The 16,769-nt window shown below is 41.7% G+C and overlaps 1 protein-coding gene across 2 annotated transcripts in view; it reads right to left on the bottom strand.

Moving 5' to 3' along the window:
- ADGRG4 (adhesion G protein-coupled receptor G4) overlaps positions 1–15,815 on the bottom strand; it is a 72,526-nt gene extending 56,711 nt beyond the window's left edge. Inside the window, exon 1 of one of the 2 annotated variants that reach the window (XM_072124164.1) lies at positions 15,682–15,815. The gene's annotated coding sequence lies outside the window, so the exon portion shown is untranslated. Of the gene's footprint in view, positions 1–2,122; positions 2,302–15,681 lie in introns of those variants that run through there. The other variant, XM_072124165.1, reaches the window with a different exon arrangement.
- Positions 15,816–16,769: the final 954 nt, after the last annotated feature.

Genomic DNA, 16,769 nt, shown 5'->3' with positions numbered 1-16,769 from the left:
AACCCTTTAATTTTCAGTAGTAGATGTAAGTGGACAAGATTCTTGATTTGTTTTGTAATAATCTATTCTATAGGAACCTGTGATCTCTGTTACAGTACAGGTTCTACATTGTAGCAATGTACAGTTCTATTGTATAAGTTCAAGCACACTAATCCTCCAGGTTTGGCACACACTTTTACTAAATTCTTTACCTTTTTTGCGGAAATTGATGGTCTTTTAAAAAAACATGAAAAATTGTGCATTAGTTAAGAGTTTTAACAACACTTTAACAAAATCTCTAAACGTGTCTCCAGTCTTAGTGGGATTCCTTCTCTATATTTTAATATTTACTATAAAATAAATTTCTCATTCTTAGTAATATAGCAAATAGATGAAAGGAAGTTATGCATACTGGGGAACATTTACTTACCCCGTCCGCGGAGTCCGCCTAAAGTGCATTGTCTGATGATAATGTACTGTGCCGCGATTCACTACGGTCGAGCGCCCGTTATCCTGCATGTGTCGCTTCCCCCGCTTGGGTCCACCGGAGTTCACCTGCTTCTTCCTGGTAGAAGTCCATTATCTTGCGACACAATTTGAAAGTTAAATCCCGCACTCAGTCCACCCCCCAATATGTATTTCATGTAAGCCAGCGGAGCCACCCCTAAAACCGTTCATGTGCAACACTATCCGAGCGCAGACACCTGTTAAATACCTGTCCAAGCTGTGCAAAACACGAAAAAGTCGACGAAAGTGCGATCTGCGACCATTAGTAAATGAGCCCCATTATGTTTAAAGGGGTTTACTTCCAGTGGATAGAAATCTGTCCATGGTCACACACGTTCACAATTCGTAATATCATAGAGCGTAATCAGATCTATGTGATATAACAAGCCGTGCACCTGTGTGACCATGGTCAGATTTCTATCCACTGGAAGTAAATATAGAAAGGACAGCAAGCAGAGGTCTAGAAATCTGTGAGGAACTCATATAGAATGTATATAAATAAATATTTGAAAATTGATTTCATTATACGAATAACAATAACAAACAATAATATGTATTTGATGAGATGAGAATACCCCTTTAACTATGTTCCCTGAAGTATACATTACCACATACACAATGGGGCTCATTTACTTTTGTCGGACTGTTCACATTTTTCGGGGCTATAACGTCTTGCACAGGTATTAAAAAAGCGTGTGCGCTGGGAGTGTGGTACACGCGACCCTTTTTGTGGTGCAGCTGCGCTGGCTTCCATGCGACACAAATTAGGGGCCGTGCCGTCAGACGGTCCGACCGATCCGGACTGAGCGCAGGATTTAATTTTTAAATTGTGTTGCAAGCCCTATGTTTAAAATGCAGCACCAAAAAAGGAGGTGAACTTTGTCAGACCTGAGCGATGAAGGGACACATTCATGATTTCTGGTGCACGATCTTAGTGAATCACTGCACGCTGCATTATAGACGGACAACGCACTTTCACTGAACTCCGGTGACCCTATAAGTAAATGTGCCCTATTATGTGAGGTTAGTTGTATTTGATCATTGTATTAGCATTATTATCATTATTGTAATTATATAGTATAACTTTCAGATAGCTTTACCATTATAAATATATAGGGACAAAGCCGGGGACATGATGACTGTAGAATGCTTTAATGTGATCATTATAAAACGAGGGAAAAGACCTCAAAATTACTATTCTACATTTTCAGAATTCTGGAATCATTTACAATACCTGCTATTTAATGCTGCAGTATATTTGCTATATTTATAAAATTCAAAAATTTTAACACTGAACCAAATTTTTTACGACAGCCTTAGTAACATTGTTTTTTTTAAGCAGGAATTGGCTTTACAGTATTGGTCTTTCATCAATGTACATAAGTTAGATCACGTAAAATATACTGTGTTAATACAATTAGGTTAATAATTATTCTAATATAAAAGAAACAAACAATATAAACCAAAAGCAAAGAGACGAAAAAAAAAGGAAAACAGAATTACCGTAGGTTTGGGAAGAAAATTCTTCCCTTAATATACTTCTCCGAATACCCTAATATGGCACTTAGTAATGAAAATAAAGAACTAAGGCAAAGGAGGGTAAGGGGAACAGCCTTGGTAACATTGAAAAACTTACTTACTAGTCTTCAAGAAAGTCTCCGCTGAGAAATGTATGTATAATATGTTTCCATATTGTGTTCTGGTAGAGATCCATCTAGATGAGCCCCAGTCTCTGCACAGAACGGTATACTCTATAGTGTCAGTGTATGAGCATTGCTTCCGGCCATAAGACGTCATAATGGATCCACAATAGGGACTGGGTCGGGGACTAGTATTCTCATATGTCAGCCATCCTTCCGATTAGCTGAGTGGCTTTTCTCTCTCCTGTGTTTGTCAGCAGCAGATGTGTCATTATTTATTCTGGAGAAAGCTAAATATAGTTGGGGCTCAATGTATATTCATTGGCCGCTACTGTTTAACTTAGCGTTCTGCCCTATGCATTTATCTATATCTTCTGATCAAGCTGTAGTTAATAATGGAAGCGAGAGCTTGACTGCTTTTAGACATATCCGCTACTTTTTGGCGGCCACTATTAGCTTATAGATTGCAAGTTATTATAGAGTAAGTACAAAGGAAGTATAGGATGGCCTTCTACTGTAGATATGACTATGACATTACTGTGCTTGTTATGTAGCTTTATCATGGCATATATTAACCCTGTGTTGTGTAACATCACTGCCACAATTATACCTGTAAATGAAAATATTTTTTCTACACCTTAGGCTACATTCACACGACCGTCGTGGGGACGTTTGTGGCACCGTACCGCCGCCGTGTGCCTAATGCCGTCTATGGGGACAGGTATACCGCACCATACATGAGAAAAAGATAGAACACGTTGTATATTTTCCATTTGTACGGCTGTGCGCTGCTATCTTCTATGTAGAGGGGAGGGGGTCGCCCCTCCACCTCTGGCGTGCGCCAGCATCAGCTCGCCCCGGGCGATTAACTGTGACATCATTATGCATTATCTGTCTATAATGATGCTGTTTTTTTACTCTTTGTCACTCTAGCCCTCAGCCATTGGCTGTGACATCACAATTGTTATCTGTATGCTAATACATTACTCACGTTGTGATTCTGTGCCAATTGTTTATGTGCTGCTTATTCATTACCGTCCATTTAACTTTGTTGCCATATTCTGTGACATCACTGTGTGTATTATCCCTGTACTGTGACATTACTGTGTGTATTATCTCTGTACTGTGACATCACTGTGTGCATTATCCCTGTACTGTGACATCACTGTGTGCATTATCCCTGTACTGTGACATCACTGTGTGCATTATCCCTGTACTGTGACATCACCGTGTGTATCATCCCTGTACTGTGATATCAGAGTGTGTATTATGCCTGTACTGTGATATCAGAGTGTGTATTATGCTTGTACTGTGACATCACTGTGTGTATTATCCCTGTACTGTGATATCACTGTGTGTATTATCCCTGTACTGTGACATCACTGTGTGTATTATCCCTGTACTGTGATATCACTGTGTGTATTATCCCTGTACTGTGACATCACTGTGTGTATTATCCCTGTACTGTTACATCCCTGTGTGTATTATCCCTGTACTGTGACATCACTGTGTGTACTATCTCTGCACTGTGACATCACTGTGTGTATTATCCCTGTACTGTGACATCACTGTGTGTATTATCCCTGCACTGTGACATCACTGTGTGCATTATCCCTGTAGTGTGACATCACTGTGTGCATTATCCCTGTACTGTGACATCACTGTGTGTATCATCCCTGTACTGTAACATCCCTGTGTGTATTATCCCTGTACTGTGACATCACTGTGTGTATTATCCCTGCACTGTGACATCGCTGTGTGTATTATCCCTGGACTACGACATCACTGTGTGTATCATCCCTGTACTGTGACATCACTGTGTGTATTATCCCTGTACTGTGACATCACTGTGTGTATTATTCCTGGACTACGACATCACTGTGTGTATCATCCCTGTACTGTGACATCACTGTGTGTATCATCCCTGTACTGTGACATCACTGTGTGTATTATCCCTGTACTGTGACATCACTGTGTGTATTATCCCTGTACTGTGACATCACTGTGTGTATTATCCCTGTACTGTGACATCACTGTGTGTAGTATCCCTGTACTGTGACATCACTGTGTGTATTATCCCAGTACTGTGACATCGCTGTGTGTATTATCCCTGGACTACGACATCACTGTGTGTATCATCCCTGTACTGTGACATCACTGTGTGTATCATCCCTGTACTGTGACATCACTGTGTGTATTATCCCTGTACTGTGACATCACTGTGTGTATTATCCCTGTACTGTGACATCACTGTGTGTATTATCCCTGTACTGTGACATCACTGTGTGTAGTATCCCTGTACTGTGACATCACTGTGTGTATTATCTCTGTACTGTGACATCACTGTGTGTATTATCCCTTTTATTATTTCATTTGATCCAGACAAAATGATAAATATCTGTAAAACAATTCATATTTGAAATACCATGAAATTATTATAAACGAGTCTCTAGATTGTAAAAGACCTCAATAACTTAACATAAAACTCTGGAACTTAATTTTAGGAAGGAAAAGAAGTAATCCCTGACATCTCTACTTATGTCATCCTCTGCTTGTAAGGTACGGCTGAGGATGTGCTGAGTCAGTTTGTTTTTTGGTTAGTGTGAATACTGGTGTATTTCCTACCCTGACAGCCTTGTTTGAATTGCACCAAAGCCATCTGTCTCCTGCAAACCCTGCTCTGGTTCTCTAAGAGTTAACCCGCTGAGATTGACAGAATCCCTCACCAATCACGTTCTCAATGGGGACTAAGGATTCTTATATAAACTGATCACTTCTCTTTGCCTGCTACAGTTTTATACTTAGCTAGCCCCTGCTCACATCACCTATTGTATTCTGGTATCTTTTAATCTTAGCCTTGTCTTGTCTCAACCTTATCTTGTCTCTGTGTCTGCACTTTGGATGAAGGGAGGGAACATCATCTATTTGGCTACACATTGCCAAGGATGGGCCAGGCAAATAGACAGAGATGGTTAGAAAGGGGGCTTATTCTTAGGGTCCGCTGCGTTAATGCATGTGTTAACATTGCATTTACTATGCGTTTTGTAAATTCCAATGTTAAAAGTAATGAATTAAGGCAAATCACCTCCTCAGCTGTTGTAATAGGTTTTAAAATGCATTAAAAACGCAACATATTAAATCCCAAATTAACAGTAGTGTCCACTCCTGTATATAACCCCCTCACGTGGCTTGTGTCTTCTTCTGTATATAACCCCTCACGTGGCTTGTATACTCTCCTGTATATAACCCCTCACATGGCTTGTGTCCTTTCCTGTATATAACCCCTCCCATGGCTTGTATCCACTCCTGTATATAACCCCCTCACATGGCTTGTGTCCTCTCCTGTATATAACTCCTCACATGGCTTGTGTCCACTCCTGTATATAACCCTCTCACATGGCTTGTATCCTCTCCTGTATATAACCCCTCACATGGCTTGTATCCACTCCTGTATATAACCCCTCACATGGCTTGTATCCTCTCCTGTATATAATCCCCCTCACATGGCTTGTATCCTCTCCTGTATATAACCTCTCACATGTCTTGTATCCTCTCCTGTATATAACCCCCTCACATGGCTTGTGTCCTCTCCTGTATATAATCCCCCTCACATGGCTTGTGTCCTCTCCTGTATATAACCCCTCACATGGCTTGTATCCTCTCCTGTATATAACCTCTCACATGGCTTGTATCCTCTCCTGTATATAACCCCTCACATGGCGTGTATCCCCTCCTGTATATAACCTCCTCACATGGCTTGTATTCTCTTCTGTATATAACCTCTCACATGGCTTGTATCCCCTCCTGTATATAACCTCTCACATGGCTTGTATCCCCTCCTGTATATAACCCCTCACATGGCTTGTATCCTCTCCTGTATATAACCCCCTCACATGGCTTGTATACTCTCCTGTATATAACCCCCTCATGTGGCTTGTATACTCTCCTGTGTATAACCCCCTCACATGGCTTGTGTCCTTTCCTGTATATAACCCCCTCACGTGGCTTGTGTCTTCTTCTGTATAAAGCCCCCTCACATGGCTTGTGTCCTTTCCTGTATATAACCCCTCCCATGGCTTGTATACTCTCCTGTGTATAACCCCTACACGTGGCTTGTATACTCTCCTGTATATAACCCCCTCACGTGGCTTGTATCCCCTCCTGTATATAACCCCCTCATGTGGCTTGTATACTCTCCTGTATATAACCCCCTCACGTGGCTTGTATACTCTCCTGTGTATAGCCCCCTCATATGGCTTGTGTCCTGTCCTGTATATAACCCCCTCACATGGATTGTGTCCTCTCCTGCATATAACCCCCTCACGTGGCTTGTGTCTTCTTCTGTATATAACCCCTCACGTGGCTTGTATACTCTCCTGTATATAACCCCCTCACATGGCTTGTATCCTCTCCTGTATATAACCCCCTCACGTGGCTTGTGTCTTCTTCTGTATATAACCCCTCACGTGGCTTGTATACTCTCCTGTATATAACCCCCTCACATGGCTTGTGTCCTTTCCTGTATATAACCCCCTCACGTGGCTTGTATACTCTCCTGTATATAACCCCTTCACGTGGCCTGTATACTCTCCTGTGTATAACCCCCTCACATGGCTTGTGTCCTCTCCTGTATATAACCCCATCACATGGCTTGTGTCCTCTCCTGTATATAACCCCCTCACATGGCTTGTGTCCTCTCCTGTATATAACCCCTCACATGGCTTGTGTCCACTCCTGTATATAACCCTCTCACATGGCTTGTATCCTCTCCTGTATATAACCCCTCACATGGCTTGTATCCTCTCCTGTATATAATCCCCCTCACATGGCTTGTATCCTCTCCTGTATATAACCTCTCACATGGCTTGTATCCTCTCCTGTATATAACCCCTCACATGGCTTGTATCCTCTCCTGTATATAATCCCCCTCACATGGCTTGTGTCCTCTCCTGTATATAACCCCTCACATGGCTTGTATCCTCTCCTGTATATAATCCCCCTCACATGGCTTGTATCCTCTCCTGTATATAACCTCTCACATGGCTTGTATCCTCTCCTGTATATAATCCCCCTCACATGGCTTGTATCCTCTCCTGTATATAACCTCTCACATGGCTTGTATCCTCTCCTGTATATAACCCCTCACATGGCTTGTATCCACTCCTGTATATAACCCCTCACATGGCTTGTATCCTCTCCTGTATATAATCCCCCTCACATGGCTTGTATCCTCTCCTGTATATAACCTCTCACATGACTTGTATCCTCTCCTGTATATAACCCCTCACATGGCTTGTATCCTCTCCTGTATATAATCCCCCTCACATGGCTTGTGTCCTCTCCTGTATATAACCCCTCACATGGCTTGTGTCCTCTCCTGTATATAACCCCTCACATGGCTTGTATCCTCTCCTGTATATAACCCCTCACATGGCTTGTATCCTCTCCTGTATATAACCCCTCACATGGCTTGTATCCTCTCCTGTATATAACCTCTCACATGGCTTGTATCCTCTCCTGTATATAACCCCCTCACATGGCTTGTATCGTCTCCTGTATATAACCCCTCACATGGCTTGTATCCCCTCCTGTATATAACCCCTCACATGGCGTGTATCCCCTCCTGTATATAACCTCTCACATGGCTTGTATCCCCTCCTGTATATAACCTCTCACATGGCTTGTATCCCCTCCTGTATATAACCCCTCACATGGCTTGTATCCTCTCCTGTATATAACCCCCTCACATGGCTTGTATCCTCTCCTGTATATAACCTCTCACATGGCTTGTGTCCTCTCCTGTATATAACCCCTCACATGGCTTGTATCCTCTCCTGTATATAACCCCCTCACATGGCTTGTGTCCATGTGGATTTGAGACATTTGCAACAAAAAGAAGCCAAAATTTGCACCTGCCAGGATAGGAAAAACTGAACATGTATCACAAGTAAAAAGACAGGATCATACATAAGGCGCAAAAACTAGCCGCCAAATGTCTCTAAAATCACCTCAGAGAGACCAAACTATGAAACATGTGCCCCACAGTATACATCTCTTATTTCGGGTTTTGGCTATTCTCTTCCACTATGGAGGAGAATAACGGAGATTACATACATTCACCATTATCCATGATAGACATCCATGCATTTTTGTCATTCTTTAACCATTACAAATAAAAGTTTTATTTTATATATTATAGCAGTAGTATTTCGAAAAGGAACCTTTTTTATGCTGCACGTCTATTGTAAATATTGTCCCGGGGTCTAGTTACTCCACTAATAAAAGGCTAATATTTTTCCTGCTATTGAGGAAAGGAGATCGTCCACTCTGTACTATATAATGTGGCCTAATAGGAACATATATTAGCACACATCATAAGCTAGAGGTGATATGCTGTCTGCATCTCTATCCTCTATTCCTAAATTTTATAACATAATTTGTCAATGTCAATCATCATAATCATTTTATGACTGGAAACTTACACTATAAAAAAAATAATATGCGTCCTTATATGTTAGATAATCCTGAACAGATGCTTAAATGATTACTAATATCTCATGATGGTACATCCCACGCTTTCTTTTTATATCACTGTCTTCTATGTCAGTTGATCCTTTAACTATCGCTGGTGCAGCACAAAGACCCTTGTGTGAGCACCCATAGGTGGCTGCAATAGTTTTGGTAGATAATAAATGAAGTGTGTGGCATTCTGCAGTCTATAACAGGTACTAGTGCAGTAGACAACACTATGATAGTTTTAGATGTTAGCCTTTGAGATCTGTGTGAACATATATTATAATATATGTTGTACAGCAGGACTGTGAAATATGCAAATATATATATATATATATATATATATATATATATATATATAAAAAAAACACGAAAAAATGGCAGCACTCCGAGATTCAAAATGTGGCAAAAAACATACTCGTTTATTCACACATGTGTCAAGGCTTTGACACATATGTGAATAAACGAGTAAGTTTTTCTGCCACATTTTGAATCTCGGAGTGCTGACATTTTTTTGTGTTTTTGTATGTGGATGGACCCTGGTCTAAGTCCTGGGATGTGCACCTGAGTTGTTCTCAGCCGTATCTTGAGTGCTGCCACACTCCGTGAGAATATATATATATATACACTCACCGGCCACTTTATTAGTTACACCTGTCCAACTGCTCGTTAACACTTAATTTCTAATCAGCCAATCACATGGCGGCAACTCAGAGCATTTAGGCATGTAGACATCGTCAAGACAATCTCCTGCAGTTCAAACCGAGCATCAGTATGGGGAAGAGAGGTGATTTGAGTGCCTTTGAACGTGGCATGGTTGTTGGTGCCAGAAGGGCTGGTCTGAGTATTTCAGAAACTGCTGATTTACTGGGATTTTCACGCACAACCATCTCTAGGGTTTACAGAGAATGGTCCGAAAAAGAAAAAACATCCAGTGAGCGGCAGTTCTGTGGGCGGAAATGCCTTGTTGATGCCAGAGGTCAGAGGAGAATGGCTCAAATCGCCACTCGTTACAACCAAGGTAGGCAGAAGAGCATCTCTGAACGCACAGTACGTCAAACTTTGAGGCAGATGGGCTACAGCAGCAGAAGACCACACCGGGTGCCACTCCTTTCAGCTAAGAACAGGAAACTGAGGCTACAAATTGGACAGTAGAAGATTGGAAAAACGTTGCCTGGTCTGATGAGTCTCGATTTCTGCTACAACATTTGGATGGTAGGGTCAGAATTTGGCGTCAACAACATGAAAGCATGGATCCATCCTGCCTTGTATCAACGGTTCAGGCTATTTCTTGGCACTCTTTGGGCCCCTTGGTACCAATTGAGCATCGTTGCAACGCCACAGCCTACCTAAGTATTGTTGCTGACCATGTCCATCCCTTTATGACCACAATATACCCAACATCTGATGGCTACTTTCAGCAGGATAATGCGCCATGTCATAAAGCTGGAATCATCTCAGACTGGTTTCTTGAACATGACAATGAGTTCACTGTACTCAAATGGCCTCCACAGTCACCAGATCTCAGTCCAATAGAGCATCTTTGGGATGTGGTGGAACGGGAGATTCGCATTATGGATGTGCAGCCGACAAATCTGCGGGAACTGTGTGATGCCATCATGTCAATATGGACCAAAATCTCTGAGGAATGCTTCCAGCACCTTGTTGAATCTATGCCACGAAGAATTGAGGCAGTTCTGAAGGCAAAAGGGGGTCCAACCCGTTACTAGCATGGTGTACCTAATAAAGTGGCCGGTGAGTGTATATATATATATATTTCCAGGATTGTAGCTGGACTTAGAGCCCTTTGGTCCACTGGTGTTTGAGATCCCTCACTAAACAGAGCACAGTCCCCCCCCCCCCTCTGATATAATTTACTGCTACACCTTGTACAACTCTGACTTATAGCAGAGGGGAGGGGCTGTGGAGCGTCCTAATAAAGTAAACAACAGTGCACCCTAATGCTCCAAGTCCAGCAACAATCCTGGAATATAAATGCATTTGTCTCAGTCCTGTTACAACCGTATTATCAACATGCACAAATGTATGGTCAAACCAGGGGCACTTACTCATAGATCTGGGTACCGTGGCTGTGGTAATCTTATATTTGTTAATCAAGCCCTACTTCATTCTAAAATTAAGTTTTAACATTCTGCTAAAGAGCTTGTAGGGCTCTGGGGTGGGGGGGAGGGGTTACCAGTGCCCCTTCATGCTTTAGCTTTACAGATTGCTACACTGTGCAAGGAACAGGAACACCTTCAGCTCCCACTTTGTACTGAAAATTCCTCTGCTGCAGTGACATAACATCAGGTAGAGAGAGGGGGAAGTGCTGAAGGAGCAGAGGCGGAGACAGTGCGTGTTAAACAACTTTAACAAAGTATATAAAAGATGAAAAATTTTAAAGAATTGTATAATAATTTGCATATATTAGCTGCTTTCATTGGTGGTGAGTGGCCCCATCAAAACTTAAGGCCCTGATTACATAAATCCTACGATTGCTTTGGTGGCTAATCCTTGTGTAAAGCTTGCGTCATCTTTGTCTCTTTCATGGACGGTTCATAAAATACATCCTCATGATGGAGGTATTAATGAATGACCTAGCGATCAATAGTGTCAACATTTCTATCTGTGCTGTATAATATTAATGTATAAAAACATTAGGGCTAGTATTAGCGCCATACTGTCCATAAAATCACTTTGAGAACAGCATGGTTGGCGGATTGTTTCCTTATTGACAGTTTCCCTTTTGTTTGACCCTAGTTTTATGGTATATGAATAATAATTCTTTATTTATATAGCGCCTACAGATAACGTGGGGCTCACAATCTAAACAACCTAACAGTATGTTTTGGAGTACCCGGAGGACACCCAAGCAAACACGGAGAGAACATACAAACTCTTTGCAGATGTTGACCTGGGTGGGATTGGAACCTAGGATCCCAGCGCTGCAAGGCAGAAGTGCTACTCACTCAGCCACCGTGCCGCCCTGAATGAATCAAACTTTGTTTTTTTTTCCATTTGTTATCTACGTATGTTTTTATCAGCACTGGATGAGTACATGTCTCAGTTTAGATTAATTGCTCTGAGCTGTTAAAGGGACACCAGAATGGAGAAATGCTACATTTTATTTGTTTGATCAAGGGCTTAAAGGAATTGTACAGGTTTTTAAAAGCATGGTTTCTTCCAAAGACAATTCCAAATTTGACCATGGGTAGTGCACTGTAGTGCACCTAAGCTCCATTCATTTCTATACCGCTCCACTGTAATACAGACACAAACGATATTGAGGTGTGGACCTATGAGTTCATCTGCCATAAGAACGTGTATTTCGCATGAAATAAAAGTTCTGAAGCATCTTTTTTTTTACTACTCTTAGGCTGCATTCACACTACTGTGCATTGCTATAGAGAGGGCAGGAGTCACCCCTCCTCCACTCCATGGCGCCAAAAGTATGCCCGCCCGGGTACATGTATGCCCAAGGTTCATGTGAATGTACCCTTAATGTTATGATTCAACTTGTTAATAAGGTGAGTTCTTATTCCATGTTGTTCTGTTATTCTTCCTAGATTTGTGAGAAAAGATGATCCAGAATAATTATTTTATGTCGAATACAGGTATTTATAGATGAACTCACAGGTCTATGTTACCCTATGTTACAAATTTAAGGTCATGTGTCACAACAGAGAAATAGATGCAGGTCCTGAGCTAAGGCATGACCTCTGTCCCTTCCTACCTGTGAAGCCCTGCGCTAACCTACAGGCGGACACTGGTCAACGTTCTCTACTATTAGTATGTGCTCAGAACTGAGGGAAAATAAACAGTGAAACAGACAGACACCATTGATGTTAGGATAACTGGGTCAAAACCTAGATGGTGGCGAGGTACAGAATTGTGAGGCAAAGAATAGTCAAGAAGCAACGGTCAGAATACAAAGTAATAACACAATAGAGGAAGTAGTACAACAAGTATCAGTAGACCGGAATAGCCAGCAACTGACTGGAGAGAGGACTAGGTATATGTGGAGTTCCTGGATGAAGACACAGCCACTGATTGGTTTGGCCATTCATTACTCAAACGACGACTGACACACTCAATCCCTGCTCAGAAACAAGATGAAACCACTCAGCTTTCCAAAGAACACACAAAAAACAAATTTTCCCCAATGTTCAATATCCTATCAACTCTCAAATTATGGAAATCAACAATGCGAAACAAAGAGCTGAAAAATGTTTAGAAAAAATGTAAATCCTTTATTAACATTCCATCCAAACAATGCACATATATAACTCCCAAAAGGATTGGGGAAATTCAATATATGGGGGAAACATGGGACCACCAAAGAGTACCTGCGACCCACCTCCATATGCCCCAGAGTCAAAGCATGCCAAATATAAGTATCAAAATGTAATACGTCCCTCAATAGGACAAAAATGGGGGTAAAGTGACAATAGTGCAGTAAACATCAATAATTCAATAAACCAGAGGTACCTTCCGGTATTAAAGGTTCCAAGAATGTATGACACACTTACCCACAGGCATGATAAAAGGCAGACAAAGGACAATCAGAGGGGAGGCCTGAAGATACACCCCGACGCACGTTTCGCACAGATGCTTCGTCAGATGTCTCCTGACAACGCATCTGTGCGAAACTAGCCACTTTAAGTGTGTGTGTTGAGAGCCAGCACATATGTAAAAGGATTACATGATTGGATATTTATCTCTTTATTATCTCTACAGGGAAGCATCAAACTCAGCGGGTAGTTTAGGTGCCCATGGTCCACTACAAACTTTGGGGCCCTGGCTGCCACCCAAATTGCCCATATATTACAATATTTTTCTGTCCATTCTAAAGGTACCATTTGTATCTTAATTATATTTTCTTTCTTTCATTTTCACAATTGCAGAAAAAATCAGAAAGAAAACTGTAAATTCTGTTACCTGTCAAAACTGAAACTTTCTAGAAAACGTTCACTAACCAGTTTTGTACTAGTCATGTAAGAGAGAAAACATTGGCCGCAATTGCCAGTAAATCTGCATTTGTTAGTGGAAATGGGGAAACCTGCAGTGACAAATCTATGGAATAAATGGCTGTGCCTTACATTTCCATGTAGATTGTAAGGTAAATGATCCGATTTTTAATCTAGAGGTTGGGCATGTCTTCCATGCCTTCGCTTGGTCTTTTCTTTCCCTATTTCCATATATTAATCTCATAACTTGAACCTGCTGAGCCCCAATGTAAAATATGTACTGGGCTACCACCTATAACAGTGATGGCGAACCTTTTAGTGGCCGAGTGCCCAAAAAACAACCCCAAACCCCCCTTATTAATCGCGAGGTGCAACCAAAAACTAAAGCAGTAACTTATTGCTCCCTGTTCTTCAACAACTTTCAATCATATTGGCCTACTGAGGACAGCAACACAGTAGAAAGATTGAAAATTTACATAATTTAAAGGGGTATTCCCATTTCGGCAAATTAATGTTGTTGTTTGTATTATAAAAAGTTATACACTTTTCGAATATACATTCTGTATCAATTCCTCACAGATTCTAGATCTCTGCTTGCTGTCCTTCTATAGAAAGCTTCTATGTTTACTACAAGTGGACAGAAATCTGACCATGGTCACACAGGTGCACACAGCTCTGATTACTCTCTGTGATACTAACGACCTGTGTGACCATGGTCAGATTTATGTCCAGTGGAAATAAATGTAGAAGCTTTCTATAGAATGACAGCGAGCAGAGATCAAAAAATCTGTGAGGAACTGATACAGAAAGTATATTGGAAAATTGGATCACTTTTTATAATACAAACAATAACATTAATTTGCAGAACTGGGAATACCCGTTTAAGTGTCTTTCCAGGGTCCCTCTGTACACGGAGAATCGTGGGGCCAGCAGGAGGTCCTCCAAAGATAATTCGGCCTTGTCTATACATTCTCCCTCTTCCTACAGTCCCGAGTAGCAAAGTAAGTATCAAAATATTACTGAAAGAAGCATCTTTTAAGTTGCTTGGAACTGCAGAGTCTTTGAGTCCTGTCTGGTGCGCTGGGGCGATAGCCGAGGTGCCCACAGAAAGGGCTCTAAGTGCCGCCTCTGGCACCCGTGCCATAGGTTCGCCACCACTGACCTATAATATATAACTAATATCATCAGTCCCTATTTAGACACCCTAATGCTCAGGGCCGGGATCCAGACAAGTACCGGCGGCCCAGGACTGCTGGGGGGCCCACATAATACTGTAAATAACTAATCCATAGGGGCTGTGTGGGGCTTTATATAAAATACCCATGATGGGGCTTTATATAAAATACCCATGAGAGGACTGTTTGGGATGATAAACTAGGAAATATTTTAGGGAACAGGAGACTGTTTTAGTTTCTGAATTTTTAATGTGCCACATGAGTTCACAGCAAAGGGGCCCACTGAGGCTCTGCCGCCCAGGGCCCTGCTGAAACCTGGAGATGACCCTGCGAATGCTCCTGGGCTTATAATGGTCCTCAGCCACAATGTTACTTCTACTGTTTTCACCAGCACTAACAATGTTCAGTTATTGACTCCTCAGGAGCTCCTTTGCCTCTTGATGTACCAAGTATTGAAGGGGTCAACTTGTAGGGTGCTGCAGTTGGAACAATCACAAAAACTAAACAGTAACGGCACATGGGCGCAATCATGTACCATGACAGCCTTAAAGAGGCTTAAAAAGTAGGTGGTTGTCTATACCATGGAATATTCCCACGGTACTTATTAACCAGTTAAAGGACATACTGTAGATTGATCCCATAGGGAAAAAAACAGAGAGCCAACGCAGATAATCCCAAGGCAGACAAACAAAATTACAAAAATTAAAAAGGATTTAGTAACTTTTGTGAAGTGTATGGTATAGAAAGTATATGTATGGTATATGTGACCAGTCCCTGGAAAACATGTGACTTAATCTTACATAAGCTTCTATAGTTATTATTTCATTGTCATCACAAAAAAAGGCACAAAGCCAACAATGCTATAAGGGCTACAAAAAAAGTCATAAAATAAATATATACCTGCGTAGCTCTTCAGGTTATCATGGTCTGTTGAGAAGTCAACAACAAAGGTAGACCCCAGGAAAGTAATTTTCGAAACCTAAAGACGTAAAGTCGAGTTCTGTAAGAATGCAGGAAGATGAACACTATGTGGACTATGATCTTTTCTGCATGACTGTTTGTTAAGTGCAGATTTATGGCCTGTAACAACTGATAAAAGATATTTCATTAGAAGTGTAATGAGTGGGTGGCTATTGTGCAGATTGGGATTGTAAAGATGGCCATAGACACACAGATTTGGCTGATATGTTGCAGGCTTTGTTGACATTTACACAAGGATGAACCCCCACATCAATTATCAGTTTTGGCTGCCTTGGCTACTGTAACCTATACACTGGACAGAGCTGGAAGCAGCAGACTCCATTTTATAGTGGTGGCACCAAGTATTGCAGCTCTCCTTACATTCAAGTAAATGGGAGAAGAGCTGCAGTTCCCTGGGGGTGAGGCTATATGATAGGTGGAGCCTTCTGCTTCCAGCTCTGTCTAGTGCAATAACAAATAATATAAGATAGGCAACATACATGATACAGCCATTTATTAATTGGTATTGGGAATTACTACAGCTCTTGACCCTAAATTTAAGAAGCTAGATGCTTAAGGAGCAGGCACTGAGATGTGGTTACTGAGGAGCAGGCACTGTAATGTGGTTACTGAGGAGCAGGCACTGTGATATGACCAATGGGCACCACACACTGGGAATTGGCTACTCTGACTTTGCTACTGGGAAGCAGGCACTGTGATATGGCTACTGGGCAGCAGGCACTGTGATATGGCTACTGAGAAGCAGGTATTGTGATGTGACTACTGGGCTCCACACACTGACTTATCTACTGAGCATTACACACTGTGACTTAGTTACTGGGCACCAAACACTGTGACTTAGTTACTGGGGAGCTAGTGCTATGACTTGGCTACTTGGCAGCAGGCAGTGTGATGTGTCTACTGAGGAGCAGACATTATGATTTGTCTGCTGGGGAGCAGGCACTGTGAATTGGCTACTGTGGAGCAGACCCTGTGATGTGGCTACTGAGGAGCAGGAGCTGTGATGT

The sequence above is a fragment of the Engystomops pustulosus genome, chromosome 9 (assembly GCF_040894005.1).
Source record: "Engystomops pustulosus chromosome 9, aEngPut4.maternal, whole genome shotgun sequence".
NCBI classification, from domain to species: Eukaryota; Metazoa; Chordata; class Amphibia; order Anura; family Leptodactylidae; genus Engystomops; species Engystomops pustulosus.
Note: the sequence above shows the minus strand (reverse complement) of the source record. Positions and strands in the feature narration are given on the sequence as shown.